A 17,577-nucleotide genomic window follows, 5' to 3' on the forward strand; every position below is an offset into this window, starting at 1 on the left:
TACTAACATTTCCCCCCTTTGAAAGCATTTCACTCCTTCGAGGAGGGCAAATGCTTTCACTAACTAACTAAAATGTTTTACACTCAGTGCTCACCAATAATATAATCAAGGAAAATAACTTCATTAGGAAGCAAGAAAATTACAAAGATTAGGATTGTCACAACATTTCATAAGTCCACCACTTCTGCTTTATTTTATGTTCGCTCTTCTGGTTGGTTTCACTTGATCTGAAACCGATTTTGTCTATTCAGTTTTCATTGCATTTCGCCTCCTGGGTTCCTCAGATTCTTTCTCTGAAATCCGAAGTTGTTAGATGCTGGTGGAGGATATTGAGGACGTGGTTCCATTTGCCGAGCAATGGTTTGCATCACTGTCCAGTTCCAGGTTGTCTTCCTTAGCATCAGACTTTTCAGCATTATAAATGTTAAGCAAATTAGTATCCCTACAATCACCAATATAATTATTGTCTCCAGTAAGGACTTAACCCAGTTACTAATAGTCCATCAGCTAAAAATTTTATCCAACCAGCTTGTTGTCATATCTTTCTCTTCCTGTTCTGCTTCTTGTTCTACTCAAGCCAGTTGTTCTATGACATGTTCTACATCAATAGTCACATTTGAAATGTGAATGCAGCAATGATCAATATGATCTTTTAGAAATCTGCATACTCCATGTTCCTTTAATAACAGTGTATCTAATGCCAATAGATTTTTGTAGCACCATTTTAGTTGTAGATTGTAGTTGGATATTAAGGTCTCTAAAGCCTTCTTTTGTGGCTCTCGTGCGCCTACTCACTTGTCCTGTAAGTTTATAAATCATTTCCCTATTTCGATAAGTAACTACCTTTGCAAATAGAGATTCTAATGCCCAATTGAATTTTACTCCATCCGAGGGTTCATGCCATATATCTTCATCTGCCCCTTCTTCTAAACTTCTTTTTGCTCTACTAATTTGTAGGGTTTCCAACTTTCCCTTAAAAGGAGACTTTTTCCCTATTGGACGCAGTGTGGGGAGGGAGTCCTAGAATTATTTCTTTTAGCTCCCCATCTATCGGCAGGTGTGTAGTCCAAGTTCCATTACTGGCTGCCCATACAAATTGTCCTGGACTTTGTATGGTACTATAGCTACAATCCACTGCAACTTGACTAGCCTGGCTATTTCTTTCCAAATTGTACTTAATTCCTCGGCAAACACATCCTGCCCTAAGAGCTATCAATACCGGAAGTAAGTGCTTGATATCTTCATTATTACTGTCGCAAGTGTATTTCTTCTCACAAGTCCACCAAGCTACCTTTGTTGACTCTTGTCTACCACTACTATCAACCCGGCTTACTGTATAAAACTGATCAGTTCCATTCTGCAGGGAAACCTGCCATTTAATACACCATGATGTATTCCCTCCATACTGGAATTTCTGCAATAAACTTACTGTCCAAGAACTATCCCACCCTTTCATTCCTTTTGGCTCATTTTTCTCTTGACATTCCCAAACAATCTTTTCTCTAACTCCTTCTACTACACGTAGTTTGTCGTAATAACACTGTCCCACATTCTTAAATCTGCCTATCGTTATGAATTGGTAGTTCTTCTTTTCACATTCAGACCTTGATGTTGGGGGGGCTCAGTTTCCTATAGTATTGTGTAACATTTATCCTCTCTAAAACTTTCACTTCTTTACATTGAATTGTTTCATTTCCTTTTACTTGGGGCAGTGGGGAGGTTATTATACCCCACTCAAGCGGGTCCCCCGTTGCTTTTGGAATGGGCATACAAGCAGTAATTCTATCAGTTCCTTTAATTATGGCAAAATCTTTAATCCATCCGACCAGTAAATTCTCTGATGGTTGCCTGTGTGGGATCTGTACCACTTGTGTCCATGGTACCTGGCCCTCTCTTTTTCTTCTAGATCCTTTTCGGTGGGCTACCAATATTCCTTTATCCAATTTCGGATATACCAATATTTCTCTTATCCCGTAATCTGGGCTATTTTCATGTGTTACCATGCACCGCTAGTTTCCTTTGTTGACTTTAGTAACACTAAACAGGGTTCAGGTGGTAGCTCCTCTCAGTTGTTGTCCCAATTCTATGGTTTTACTTACGTACGCCTTCCCCTTCCATCTAGCCTTCAATCCTGTATTGTCCCTGGTTGTGTCTACGTATATTTCCTGGCTCTGTCCGGAGTCATTTATTTTTTCCCAGACCACCTGTAGAGAGCTAATTGTTATTGGTTTATTGTTATGCATTCGACATTCCAAAGTAACATTTTCTCCTTCGAATATTTCCTCTTTCTTATATTTTTCTGGTATTTCTAGGAACTCAATTACAAGGTATTTACACAAAACAATTACTGTTATCGTTACCGTTGTTAAGAACCCCAACATTGTATGGTTATACGCGCCTCATCTGTAGTTTTGTATTTCCGATTGCTCACACTGACCAAAATTCGGGAACCTTTTTCACCCGAGTATAATGAATCCAAGCATCCACCCCTTCTACCTTTACAGCTGTAAAAGTAGTCAATAATACTTGATAAGGTCCGGCCCACCGTTCTCTCAGGGGTTCTTCATTCCAGTTTTTAATGTACACTCGGTCACCTGGCTGAATATCGTGGACAGGATTTTCCAGTGACAACGGTCGGTTCCACACCAGAACACTTTGAAGTTGAGCTAAAGTTTTACCAAGAGACAATATATAATTATAAACATCCTGGCTCCCTGTTATATGCATATTAGGATTTGGTTCTGGGGATTCATAAGGCTTTCCATACATTATCTCATATGGGCTTACTGACATTCCACTCCTTGGCTTTATCCTTATTCTCAGTAAAGCTATAGGCAAAGCTTGTGGCCATTGTATTTTGGCTTCCTGGCAGATTTTACTGATCTGTCCCTTTAGAGTTTGGTTCATCCTTTCTACCTGTCCGCTAGATTGGAGTCTCCATGCAGTATGTAAATTCCAAGAAATTCCTAATAGCCGGCTTACGTCTTTAACCACAGATGCAACAAAGTGGGGTCCCCTATCCGAGGATATTCCTAACGGAAACCCCAAACCTCGGAATGGTTTTCCATTATATAACCATTTTACTGTCTCTTTAGCTTGATTGGTGCAACAGGGAAGGGCTTCTGGCCATCCGAAAAAGGTGTCAACCCCTACTAACAAATACCTATATCCCCCAGTCCTAGGTACCGCTACAAAATCAACTTGCCAGTAATCTCCTGGTTCTATTCCTACTCTAACTCTTCCCATTTCAGCATGTTTTCTTGCTACTGGATTATTTTTCAGACAAATCGCACGCTGACATTACTGATTTTGCCATTGTTAACATATGTGTAGAGACAATGCTACGTTTTAAAAATGGTACCATTGCCTCTGCACCCCAGTGACACTCATTATGTCTTGTCTGAAGTATTTCTCGCATCACCAAGGGGGATATTACTATCTGGCCCGTAGCGGTTACATAGCGTCCATCAGAGTTCTTTCGGGCCTTTAGGAGATTTGCTAATTTCTCATCCTCTGGCAAATATCTTGGGGTTCCCAAGATACAGCCTCGGAACAGTATATCGCAAATGTAACATATTAAACAATATTGTATTATTTCTTCTTCTATTGCTAACAGGGGCAGTCCTGTAAGCTGTCAGTGACTGAAATGTGACCTGTTGCACATGGAGTGGGTTAGGAACAGGAATTCACACCAGCTCTTTTGGACATGACTGCATTGTCATGTATATATTTGTACATAAAATCCTGTGTTTAATGGTAGATGATCTACCAGACTGCAAAGGAGAAACTCCTGGTCCAAGCGGGTTCCAGAAGTTCCGGTTGGTTTGAGCTGTGGGAGCAACTGCTTTCTCTTTCCTCTTTCCTCTGGGCCCTGCCTTTGCAGAACAGGGCAGACAGTGTTGCTCAGAGCTTGGCCTGTGTGCAGGAGAAGCACCACACAGCTGGCGCTAGCAGAGTGGCCGGGCCCCTCACGGGGCGATGCTCAGATTGGCTCGCTGCCCCGTCCCGGGGAGGTGCAGGCAGCGTGGTGGGCAGCGAGTCCAGCCTGCCCCCCGCAGCCTGCCAGGCACCAGCTTGCTGGTTCATCCTTGCCGGGGCCTGCTCCGGAGGCTGAGCCACAGCACCCACCGTGCTGTGTACCATGGGCTCAAGATGGGGTAGACAGGGACACAGGGCTTTTCATTGCAACCTGCCTCCGAGTTCCTTAAAAAGCTTTAGCAACCATCAAGTTGTGATATTTAGAGCCTTGCACAGTGGCTCCCCAAGTATGTGTCCCAGCCGTAGGGCAGGGCGGGAAGCCAGGGCTATGGAGCAGTGCTCTGATGTTTGCCTCTTTGCTCTGTACTTTAGATGACATCCTGGCGAGAAGAAGAAGAAGGAATTGAGGCTCCGTCAGATAGCAGGTCGGTTCACGTGGGGCTGAGCTCCGGATCCGCGGGTCTGGGCAGAGGTCAGAGCCCAGAAGCAGCCCGGCAAATGCCCGGCACCAGGGGCCGGCCAGCCAGGGGGGAGCAGCTCCAGGGTGGCAGGGGGGACAGCTGCCTGGGCTGGCTGCTCACAGCTCTTTCTGTCTTGTTGCAGCTTTCCAAGGCCTGAGCAGCACTGAGGACACCCGAGCGTGGCAGGCGGCAGACAAAGCCCTCCGTGACTGTGGCACACTGTGGGCAATAAAATTCCGCACGTGGTCTCACCGCTGTGTACTTGGGGAAATACAACTCAATGTGGCCTCACCACTGTGGACAAAGGGTCTTTTTCCCAGGGCCAGGGGGGGCACGCTGGAGCCTGTGGGGCGAGGCCTGGCAGGATGCACAAATGGCTTCTGAAGGAGTTGGCGGACCTCACCGTGAGGCCTCCCAGGATTATCCTTCAAATGTCACCGCGATCAGGAGAGGCTGCTGAGGACTGGGAGAAAGCAAACGTCGCTCCTGTCGTCAAGGTGGGCCAGGAGAGAGACCTGGGCACTGCGGGCAGGTCGGCCTCACCCCAGTCCTCAGGGATGGGATGGGATCGGAACCGTTTCCAGCCCTGTGCAGGACGAGGCTGGGAGGGGAGCAGCCAGCACGTGCGATGCCAGGGGACGGAGTGCCTCAGCTGCCTGACGGCAGCCACAGCCAGGCTGGGCGAGGGGAGAGCCGGGCAGGGCCCAGCGCACCGCCGCTGCTCAGCGCCTCTGGGCTGAGGCCTGCTCCCGTCCCCCTGCCCCGTCCTCCCACCCCACGTTGGGGGCAGGGCGCGAGGGCTGGGTTGCGGGGGGCTGCAGGAGCGGCCCTGAGGGAGCCAAGGCTGGGGCTGCCCCGGGCACAGCCTGCACGGCCGGTTCTGGCCTGTTCCAGATGGTGCCAGCCGGTTCCCCAATGGACCGGGAGGACTCCACCGGGGCACCCGGAGACACCTCTCAGCGAATCAGAGCTTGCGGCGCCACTGTGGCACGGCGGGTGCAGCCCATGGCCCCGGTGTCATAAGGGCACGCTGTAACAGCACGCCATAAGGGCACGCTGTAACAGCACGCCATAAGGGCACGCTGTAACAGCATGCCATAAGGGCACGCTGTAACAACACGCCGTAAGGGCACGCTGTAACAGCACGCCAGCCCTCCCCAAGATGGGGCTTTGGGTCCCCCCGGTGCCCGGTGGCGTGGAGTCGGCGTTTGTTCCCAATGTGCGTGTTTGATAAGAAACTTACCGAGGCAGATGCTTACAAACTTAGCGGGTTGGCTCCCTGGCGGGATTGCTGGGCCTTTTTTTACATGTCTAGTGCTAGAAGTGAAAGACAAGAGAAGCCAGAAGAAATATAAAGCTATACTTACTGAAATTTCAATACATTAACATGACAGTATCCTAAATGTGTCTGCTGATGACGTAAGAGGTGCGCTTATCGCCCAAAGCTGCACGCTTTTCCTTGCCTTGTCAGCAGAAGGTGAGGTACTTTACTAGGAAGTCCTGCATACGCTGTTCAAAAAGCAGAGGCAGTTGCATAAAACGTAGATAAAAAACCTTATACTTGCCTTTCTCCTTATCTCTGATTTGATTTCCTGTAACAACAGTCACAAATCTGTAGCTACAAATATTTTTCCAAAATGATATATAAATTCAGAAGCCCAGCAGGTCTGACAAATCCTTTTACAGTCAGTTAATTTGTGAACTCTCATATGGTTTTATCACTCTGACCAGACACAAGCAGATTCTTTTAGTATATGAAAGCAGCTGCTGACAGGTATTTATTGTTGCCGTCATCCACTCTTAATATTTAGACTGCAAATTTGACTCCAGCCCGTCCGCCATTAAGCAGCAGTAATTACGTCTGAAGTAGTGAAAGTGAAGTGAGACAGCCATTTGATACCTGCTGCTTTAACAGATCTTATATAACCTCCTGAATTACTTTTATTCTGTACTTTTCATGCCCCAGTCAAAAAGATGAGTGTGTTTAGGAAGAAGAGTAAAGGTTGGACATGACAATAAAAGCAATTCTATTGCACTATTGTGAGAGTACTACCGTGCATAAGATGGATGTTACGGTGCAAATTCCTGAAAACAAACAAACAAACAAAAAACCTTGGTGTTGTTTCTTTTTTAATTTGTGAATACACCAGTAAACAACATTCTTTAACTAGATACACTGGCACTGTAAAATAAAGTCTTGCTACTGCAACTGAGCAGGAATTAACTGTCTTCGAGGCGGGCCAGGCACAGCCGGTTCTGGCCTGTTCCGGATGGTACCGGATGGTTCCCCAATGGACCGGGAGGACTCCACCGGGCCAATCCAGGCAGCCAGTGGCACCTCTCAGCCCATCAGAGCTGGTGGCGCCGCTGTGGCGGTATCAAGAATATTAGAAAGAACTTTGTTGTTGTTGTGATCCGTGGTTGAGCATATACTTGAGGGCGAAAAGAATGTATGAAATGGTATGTCCATGCTGCAGACCTCATTCATGTACTTCCTGCACCATGCAGTGCTGATCCTGGCCCGCTATCTCGAGGAGCTCACAATTTTTGGAGTCTTTTAGTAACTTAAGTCTTAATTTTTCTTGATGGATAACTTGGATTAAGGTTAGGAATGGATTTGAAAAATTACCCTAGAATACTGTGCTTATGTGCTACAGAATTGCCACGATGACTTATCTTAAACCATTTTGAAAATGGATCATGTTAAACCAGATGTGGCACTTTTATCCTGGAACAACAGTATTCACAGATGAATTATTCAGAGACTGCTGTTCTGGAAAAGCTATTCTTCAGTAAGTATTCCTGAGAAATTCACATATAGACAATATTTTCTGCTGATGTTCTTCATAATTCACTCATCACTCACAACATTTAGTGTAACAGCAGTCAGGAAGCAGGGGTGAAAAGAACCACAAACCTCACTTGATATGCTATGTGGGTTGTTTTTCTTGCAAGTAGCTTAGATGTTCCTTTATGGCCATTAAAATTTTATTAAAATGCATGAGAGACATCCATTATAAACCAGTAAAAAAAATCAACTGATATTCCATATCAATTGAGAGTAATTTATCCACCTCTCCTCCCAGTTCCAACCCCCCCCCCCCCGAAAAAAAGCTCTCCCCCAAAATTAGTAATTTAGAAAGGACAGGAAAATATTTTCATACTGTACTGAAAAACTGATTAAGCCGTTAGTTTTGGATCAGTATTGAGACCTTCTGTCTAGAAATCCAGCCAGTTCCAAACAGTGCTAGCTTAGCTCCTTGACATTGTGGTGCAAATGACGTTTCCTGACCTTGCATACTTTGAAGGCAAAGTGTATGGCCTTCACACAACAACTCTGAGAAGAATGAGAGTAACCCATAAATATCTGAAGTGCAGTGATAGTAAGGAAGAATAACCCTTTAGAATAAATACCGTGGTGCAACTGGAGTGAATAGGAAGAAATTAAGGAAAAGGTGAAACGTAGGTGGACTGCCATGAGAAAATTCCTGTTCATAAGTTTGTGAACTTGTGATTTCCCAAGAGAAGTGGGGGAAAATGCTCTCACTGAGATCTTTTCATGCTGGTCTGTAGTCACATGCGACCCTGCTATAGCACTGACTGAGTGTAGACTATCTGTGAAGTACCTGAAGGTTTAGTTTACCCATGAGGTTTGTTTGCTTCAGTTACATGCTGGAAAACTGACATAGAGTGAATTTTTCAAATGTGTAAAATGTAAAGAAGTGAACAAGCATATAATAATTATTCCTGACTACAGCTTTAAAGACATCACTGTTTTCTTTGTGGTCAGTTCTAGCTGTTTTAGCTTCTCAGTTCCCCACAGGACTTTTTACTGCAGCACCCTCGCAAAATCAGGTTTCTTTCCTGATGTGTGTGCAAAGTTAGGGTATCTGTGTAATTCTTGCAGTTCAGCTCAGCAGGCTTTTGCCAAGTAGCAGATTTCAAGGGAACCTCCTATTGGTCTCCTCTGGAAGCAATTGATTAGTACCTTTGTTTTAAACAAAATATTTTTCCAAAATATTTTCTCCTTAAATAAGCTTTTTATAGCTTGTAACCATTTTAATTCTTCCGTAAATTATATTTTGGGAGGAAAATCACTCTTTTTTCCAGTACTAGGAAGTTAATATGTACTGATCTCAGCCAGTAGAGCCAAAGGTGTCTATGAAACATGCCAGGTGGATAAGCTGCTTTGCTAATAATGATGAAGCATCGCTTGTTTGCATTCATTTCACTCATTTCTTAAAATTGTAACCCTGAAAGTCTGAGAAGAAATAAATTAGGTTTTAAAAATTTCCACCTTTCTGACAGCTTCTAAAATTGTACTGCAAAACTTAATCCTTAATTTTTGCAGCACCCTCAGTATTATAGCACATAATTTTAGGTGGTCTTCTCCAGGTAGAAGCTGTGAATTAAATTCTACACATAGACATTAATCTGCTTCTACAGTTTACTTGCAAGCCCAGGAAATGCTACCAACTTTGTCCACTGAAACAGCACAAACCTTTAACAGAACAACATGAATCATAACATGATGTGGTGGTTTTACTCGGGTGGGCGGCTGAGCTTCACCACAACCGCTCTCTCACTCCCCGTCCTCAAAGAGGAACGGGGAGAAAATACAATGAAAAGGGCTCAAGGGTTGAGATAAGGACAAGGAGATCGCACAGTAATTATCGTGACGGGCAAAACAGACTCAGCAAAGGGAGATAGTAAGATTTATTGCCTATTACTAACAGCTAGAGAAGCAAGAAACAAAGGAAAGAAACCAAAAGCACCTTCCCCCCTGTCCACCCCCTTCCACCTCCTCCCCCCAAGCAGCGCAGGAGAACGGGGGAACGGGGGTTATGGTCAGTCTGTAGCGCTTCTTCACCGCCGCTCCTTCTCGGTCACTCTCGTCCCCTGTGCTGTGGGGTCCCTCCCACGGGATGCAGTCCTTGCTGAACTGATCCGGCGTGGGCTGCCCACATGCAGCAGCTCTTCAAGAACTGCTCCAGATATGGGTCCGTACCACGGGGTCCATCCCTCAGGAGCGAACTGCTCCAACCTGGATCCCCCACGGGCAGCAGCTCCTGCCACGTCACCTGCTCCTGCATGGTCTCCTCTCCACGGGCTGCAGCTCCGGCCCGGAATCTGCTCCGGCAGGGGTCTTCCACAGGCCGCAGCCTCCTCCAGGCCACATCCACCTGCTCCACCACGGTCTACTCCATGGGCTGCAGGGTGGAACCCTGCTCCACCGTGGTACTCCATGGGCTGCAGGGGGACAGCCTGCTTCACCATGGTCCTCACCACAGGCCGCAGGGGACTTCTGCTCCGGCGCCTGGAGCACCTCTCCCCCTCCTTCTTCACTGACCTTGGCGCCTGCAAGGCTGTTCCTCACTCCTCTCACTCTCCCAGCTGCTGTATGTCGTAGCTTTTTTTCTGTCTTAAATATGCTCTCACAGAGGCACAAAACAACATCACTTATTAGCTCATCTGTGGTCAGCAGTGGGGCCCTTACCAAACATGGGGCAGCTTCTAGATCCTTCTCACAGAAGCCACCCCTATGGCCCCCTGCTACCAAAACCTTGCCACATAAACGCACTACACGAGTGACCAAGAGTCCTCTCTGTCCTTGAAATCACTATGTTTTCATCTCATATGATATTAGACAAATGGACACAGCAAACAAGCGCAAAATATCGTGATACTACATGTACAGGGGACTGGAAATGTTTGGAATACATCACATCAACTCTGCTAACAAATTAGGTCCCAGTCATATATTTTTTTAGGTATATTAGTATATATGTGTATAAATCTGCTTACTATTAATATGCCTAGATTGTTGAGTTACACAAGCAGAAAACTTTTAACTCACACTTAAATTGCTGCTACTAGTTCTGTCTAGAATAACACCTAAACTTGAAATTTTATCACAGTTTTCCGTGGGCATTAGCAAAGATTACTGGCAACTGGTCATCTGCTACAAATATATATGCATTTAATCATAAGAGCTCAGTACTGACAACTACAAAGAAATCCTTTGTTAACTCTGCCCTTAGTACATTTCTGTAGATATTGCCAAAATACACCTAGTGAAAATATGTGCTTATCTGCAGACAGCTTTACAAATTCCTATAACCATTTTTTGTTGTTTGTTGTGGTTTTTTTTGTTTTTTTTTGTTTGTTTGTTTGTTTTTAGTTTTAGCATTGTTTTTATTCCTGCCCTCTGGGTTGTAAACTGCCTGCAAAAACATGTGTTAATAAATCCTTGCATTTTCCCTCTAGATACATAAACTGATTTGAACTTGCTTATTTTAAAAAGAGTATCTCTAATTAAATTGTAAATCCTGTTTTTCGTACATTGCAATATTTACTTTACTTTTGAATTCCATTCTTGGACACCATTTATCCAGACAAAACATTAAATTTAATTTTGAAACAGGACTGTAAATGTTAAAGAGCATTAATCATTGGATTAACTATAGGCAAAGGTTAAATTTCTGGGGTTCTGGGGCAATGAACATGAACAGAGTTATTTTGGCAATGAGTACTTTCAAAAATCTATGCCATGCACCGAATTTCCAGTAATTTTCAGTAGGGGTTGGTTTTCCATAATTTGAAGATGTCATAAGATCATTTAAATATATGTAAATCATATATTTAGTAGCTTCAGCATTTCAATGCTGAAGTAGCACGGAAAACAATGCTACCCTGCAATGCTACCATGCAATGCTTCCCTGCAAATGCAGGGAAGTTGCAGCAAGTTTTAGAAATTAACACATCCTTCATCAAGGGTCTGTGGCATGGATTTAAGGTCTAGCATAGGCACCTAAGGTTTCAATGACTTCTTTGAGATGAGTGCTTTTACAAGTGTAAGGAAATGAACAGTCTACTCTAAGTAGGGTGTTTAAATTTCCTGTAATGAATTAAAGCAGATAGGCGAGCAGTAAAATGAATTAGAAACAAGCCCAGCAGATTGTAGATGAAAAAGATGTAATTATGTACAAGTCCATTTTTTGAACTAGCAGCTGACAATCATATTGATTGAAATGATCAAGAGTATCAGAAAAACAAATACCTTTCAGCGCATATGAATAGGAATGACTGTGAAAGTACCTAGGGAGAGTTCAGAAGAAAATGTACTTAAATAAAATTTGGAATCAACCAAAATTCACAGGGGGCAGGAGATATCCCTCGGGGCCACAACACACACAACTGGTTATGTTGCTGTTTGAGAGAAAGTGGATGTTCTAGATGTTTCGGACCACACTTTTTTTTTTTCTTTCAGAAAGAGATGGATAAGCTTTTCCTACATGATAGCAATTAATTTCTAGGAAATAACGAGCTTTCCACACAGGCCCTGGTGCTTCTGTCCAGTTGTGGCAGATGTGGACCAAAAAAATGACATGGAGCAGTTTTTGCTAGACAGCCACCTCTGGAGTTCAAACCAGAAGACTACACCAACTTCTCAGGCTAAGCACTGTAACATTTTCCCTACCATACAGAACATCACCATTTGTTTAACCCATTGCTGCTTTCCTCTCTAAAGGTGCAGGTTTTTGTATTTTTCTGCAAAGAGGGATGTTCTAAGGGGGGGGGAAGCAGTACCAACTAAAAGTGCTCTGCTGTGAGAACCCACTCTCAGCTGGCATTTGAATTAGTGGTATGGTGCAGGTTAAAAAAAACAAAACAGCATAAATCAGTAAATTTGCACTGAAAATTCATAGGTCCTTTTGGACTTATATCTAAAATTCTGTATTTCAACACAATGCTTGACAAACACAAAGCTTCGCAAATTAGATAGTATGATCTAGTTATAAATAAAGGTATCAGCTGCTCCTTGAGGATCCTCCATTAGTCCATCTTTTGCATATTTAAGCTTCATTCAACCATCCAGATAAGTTATTGTACCCAAGCACATCATGAAGTATAGTTTCTGTAGTGTCATTAATGTATAACAAACACAAGAAATGATTCTTTGCACAGATCCTAAACAAACCAAAATAAAATAGTCTCCTGATATTTTACAAAAGTTTCCTAACTGTTGATTTCAACAGCTACAGTGCTTTAATGGGAGATGCTAGAAATCCAACAACTTTCTCATCCTGGTCACATAAGTGCTTTCAGGTAATTTTGTGAGGCAACGACGGGGACGCAGTCTCTATCTTAAAGACTGCTAGCCTAGAAGCTATATTGCACACTAGCCTGGAAAATACACATTACAACAGATTATCTGTTAGAACTTCCCACTGTGAACACTCCTAGTTTAATCTAAGGAAGATTACACAGTTGGTTGTTTTTTGTTTGTTTGCTTTTGTTTTTTATTGGAAACCATGGAGAGAGCATATCTACGCCATTTAGCAGAGTACAGCATAGACAGCCTGCAGCTACCTCTCTCAAACTGGTACATACACATGACCTTATGGAGAGCTATTAACCAAATTAATCTAAAAGGAGTGCAGCTACATCATCTTCGTGGCAATGCAGCTCTGACATAACCACAATGCTTCAGTTTCTGAAACTAGCATGGGTACTTCTGCACGATTGTGGGCATGTGCTCTGAAATTGTCTATGCAAGCAGCTAGTATAAAGAGAGTACTCAGAACAAATTACAGAGATGAATATACAGCTTATTTTACTTGCAGTAATTCCTCTCTCTAGGCAAGACCTGTTATGCCAGAGGGTATGCTTAAATCCTGATTTGGATTAAACAGCCCTGCAATTGAGTGCAGCAATCTAAAAAGCCTCTATCAGCAGCAAAGAGTAGTGTAGTATGGACAAAGATTTGGGAGATTTTAGTGTTTTTCAAGCTTTGGAGGAGTTGGAGTTTGTTCCCTCTCCTTCCCCTCCCCACCCGTGTAAAACCAATAACACACAGGAGCAGGCTGATAGCTTTTAAGTGTAGGCTCCTTTGTTACCTAATTCTAGTTCATATAGTTAAAGGGGTCATAATCCCAAATTAAGACAGTGACTTAACAAAGACTTGATAATTCCACATTTTCTTCAACTTTATAGTTTGAACACAACTTCTAGTCAGGAAGCAGGGCCTGGAAGCTGTCCACGTGGGAAGAATGTGCATTGTACTTTACAAAGCACTGTACAGAACCCATAAGGACATGGTAGCGAGAATGAATTCTCACATCAACATAGCCAAGAGAAATCTGTTAAACTTCTTGGAACATACACAGCTGATTGAGCTGAGTAAACAACAGTGTCAATGAAGTTACTTCAAAGATAAGTGGGAACTTCAGAAGAAACCACAACAAAACTGAGGGATTTGCACTTTATTTGAGGAAATCTCCTCATTCGTTTTTTTGATGTGAACAGTAAGACATCTAAAGCGTCTCATAGCATTTATAATAACATTGAAGGTAAAGATATGTGAGTTTTACATCTCTTCAGAGTTAATATTTTTCTACAGTGAGACTGGTTGTGGTTTATTAACCACAACTTTCTTTATGTGCTCCCTGTTGCACTGTTTATCCTTTCCGGGCCCTGGTTTAAGATTGTTACGGTTCTGTGCGGTGTAACAATGGCTTATGAAATGATGAAATATCTGGTCACGACTCTAACCTGGTATTTGTACTCAGCACTGACGTCGACTCTATACTTTGGAACCCATATCTCGGAAACTATTGGCAATTACACCTATTGCCTGTTTTCGTTAGGGAGCCAATCTGTGAAGGGGACAGGGGAAGACATGTTTCCCTACCTGTTCACTCTCCCTTTCTCCTTCACCACCACCCTCTTATCCCCCGAGCTAGTTACGGTGGTTCTCCGAGATGTTGAATATCCTTGGGATACTCAGACCAGCCTGCTCTTGCTGTTATGTCTCCTGAATGCGCTTCAGGTTTTGTTGAGGGTTAAACAACTACTTAGGAATCTCATCCGGAGATCTGTCTTGAGGCGGGATAGTTGCGAGTGGCAGGGAGTGTGGGAGGATATGGCCAGGTTTCTAGAGCAGTGGTCATCTCCAGTGTTTTGGACATTCACCCCTGAACAACTGCAAAATCCTAAAAAGCTGGCAGGATGCTTGAAAAAAAGGTGTCATGACTCTGGCAGTTCCAAAGTGACACAAATCACTGTAGCGTGCTGGGGTCTGGCTTGTGCCTATCGAGCTGCAATTGATGCTACTAGCAACCTAGCTGCAGCTCCGGCAGCCGCTCCAGCAGCCGCTCCAGCCGCTCCAGCCGCGGCAGCCGCTCCAGCCGCGGCAGCCGCTCCCACTCCTGTGTCTGGGTCAGAGAAACGAGCTGTAGCAGCGCAAGTTGACCCCGCAGAGGGCATTCCAACCCCTGTGGCAGACCCTGCGTCTGGGTCAGAGAAACGAGCTGTAGCAGTGCAAGTTGACCCTGTAGACAAGGTGAAAAAATGGTATAGAGGCTCAGGTCGTTTAGAACGCAAACAGTCTTCTGCTAAGTCTGGGCATAGTGAAGACGAGGCTGGGCCATCAAAGGTGCAGGAGACTGAAGATGAGGATGGGGATGTCGAAAAATCAACAGTAACTACCCGGACTCTATACCAGCGTGAGCTACGAGATGTGCGAAAAGATTTTGGTTGCTGTATAGGTAAGCAGCTTGTCACCTGGCTGCTCCGGTGCTGGGACACGGGAGCCGATTATGTGGAATTAGAGGGCAAGGAAGCCAGGCGGCTGGGATCCCTTGCTAGGGACGCATGCATTGACAAAGCAATTGGAGATGGAGCACGATCTCGCAGTCTCTGGAGGCGTCTCCTGTCAGCTGTGCAGGAAAGGTATCCCTTCAAGGAAGAACTTGTATGTCTACCAGGCAAATGGACCACCATGGAGAAGGGACTTCAGTACCTGAGGGAATTGGCCGTACGGGAAGTAATTTATAAGGCCCTAGGCGACGCACAAACAGCCGCAGATCCAGATGCAGTCCGGTGTACACCACCTATGTGGTGGAAGTTTGTACGGAGTGCACCATCATCATATGCCAGTTCATTGGCAATAATAGCCTGGAAAGCGGAGGAGAATCCCCCAGTGAATGAAGTGGCTAAATTGCTCCGGCAGTACGAAGGAAATCTCTCCTCTTCCCTACAGGCCTGTGTCTCAGCTGTGGAGAAACTCTCTGAAGAGGTCCACCAGCTTAAAGAGAATTTATCTTCCCCTCCACCTGAACGAACCAGTGTCCACCAGCTAAAAGAGAATACTTTGGAGAAACTTTCTGAAAAGATCCACCAACTTGAAGAGAGATTATTTTCCTCCCCACCTGTACAAACCAGTGTCTCAGCTATTAGGGGTAAACGTTCATCTATGCAAGGAAGACAATATGGTGGGCAGACACACCGCGCCACCCTGTGGTTTTACCTACGTGACCATGGAGAGGACATGAGAAAATGGGATGGAAAATCTACTGCGACCCTAGAGGCACGGGTACGTGAATTGCGAAGGAAAACAATTGGGAAAAAGGAATTCTCTGAAAAGTTTGCTGCTCCAACTTCCAGCAGGCAGTCCTTTAGACACAGAAAAGAAGATTCTGACCAGGACTAGAGGGGCCCTGCCTCCAGCCAGGGGGAGGAAAGGGACAATCGAGTTTATTGGACTGTGTGGATTCGATGGCCTGGCACGTCAGACGCACAGAAGTATAAGGCTTTGGTAGACACCGGTGCACAATGTACTCTAATGCCATCAAGCTATACAGGGCCAGAGCCCATCTGTATTTATGGTGTGACGGGGGGCTCCCAGCAGTTAACTGTATTGGAGGCAGTTAACTGTATTGGAGGCAGTGAGACTGGTTGTGGTTTATTAACGTGCTTTCAAAATGAAAACCGGCAAGTACCCTTAGCCGCACCATGAATACACCTTGTAAGAGGTTTCACAAGGCTGTCATAGCAGAGCACAGGCCTGAGTGCTGGAAGGTGCTCAGAATATGGAATTCTGTCACTATCCAGTTAAATATAAAACTGCAGTTTAATTCACTGACACCAAGCAACCCTTGCTTCTGAAGGGCGCTGATTTTTTCAAGGCCTCTGGTTCTACATCTCTGGTTCAGAAGAGGACAAAATCTACCTAAACACAGTTCTATTGAACAGCAATAGGTTCAGGTTTAGAGATAATAAAAGCAGAATCCTTGAGAGTCTTTGAGAATTCCCACTCCTCTTTGTTTCCCTCTGTCCTAAGAGAGATGATGCAGTTCGAATAGCCCACTTAAAATTGATGGCACTAATACCTACCCACCTATTCTTTATTTCATTTCAAGTAAAAAATACTGAGTGCAAAAAAATAATTTCTCGCCAGCACTGCCTTTCATTTCCTCCAGGTTGAAAACGTGCAAAAAGTGCATATAATTGCCATCAAGAATCCAAGCCATCCACAGCACTTTACAGCAGTTTCCAATTAAACATGGATACATAAGCAAAAGAGGGAGCAATGCAAGCTGCAACAAGAACAGGGAGGGAGGAAGGGAGTGAAGAGTGAGACAGGGAAAGGAGTGTCCAAACCGCTGTATTATTTTTGTAGATTTTCAGCATGAGAGGTTATTTGGGCTTAGTCAGTATTAATGCCTGGAGAGAGCCAAGGTTCACGGCCGAGTGCTTAGTTTTGCTATTTCTGGTATTACCAAGAAAAGATATTAAAATGCTTCACAAAGGCTATTGCTTTACTCACAGAAATCAAGTTTGTCCATCTAATTAAAACTCTTCATGCAGCAGTAAACTGAGGCTGAACATCCTAAGACCAGCATGCTCTAAATTCCCATAAGATGCTTAATATGATTAACACAGCTTCAGAATCAACAGCAAGAGGCTTCTGTGCCAGGAGCTAGTGGAAAAAGGCTTGAGCTCATGAGCACAAAATGCCCCTATTTAATTGTTCCCACATTCAGGAAAACAGATTTTATAAATAAATGAAACGACATCAATGAAATATATCCATCTTCTCCTTATAAGTGAAGCAAGCCTGAATGTTGTGCTGCTTGGGTCAACAAACTATAATAGTAATGATTTTTGTAACACCTTCTATTTCACATTACAGCCCCTGAGAAACTAAACCCATCACAGTCAATGCCAGCAACACAGGAGTCTTGCAATCACAACTAAAGAGGTATGAGTCCAAAGAGAAATGACTGTAAGTTTGTTTTGTTTGGCTTATGTATGGTTCGCTATTAAAAAAGAACAAGCCTGTCCCTAAAACTTC

The sequence above is a fragment of the Anser brachyrhynchus genome (assembly GCF_964034855.1).
Source record: "Anser brachyrhynchus genome assembly, chromosome: 4".
In the NCBI taxonomy this organism is placed as follows: domain Eukaryota; kingdom Metazoa; phylum Chordata; class Aves; order Anseriformes; family Anatidae; genus Anser; species Anser brachyrhynchus.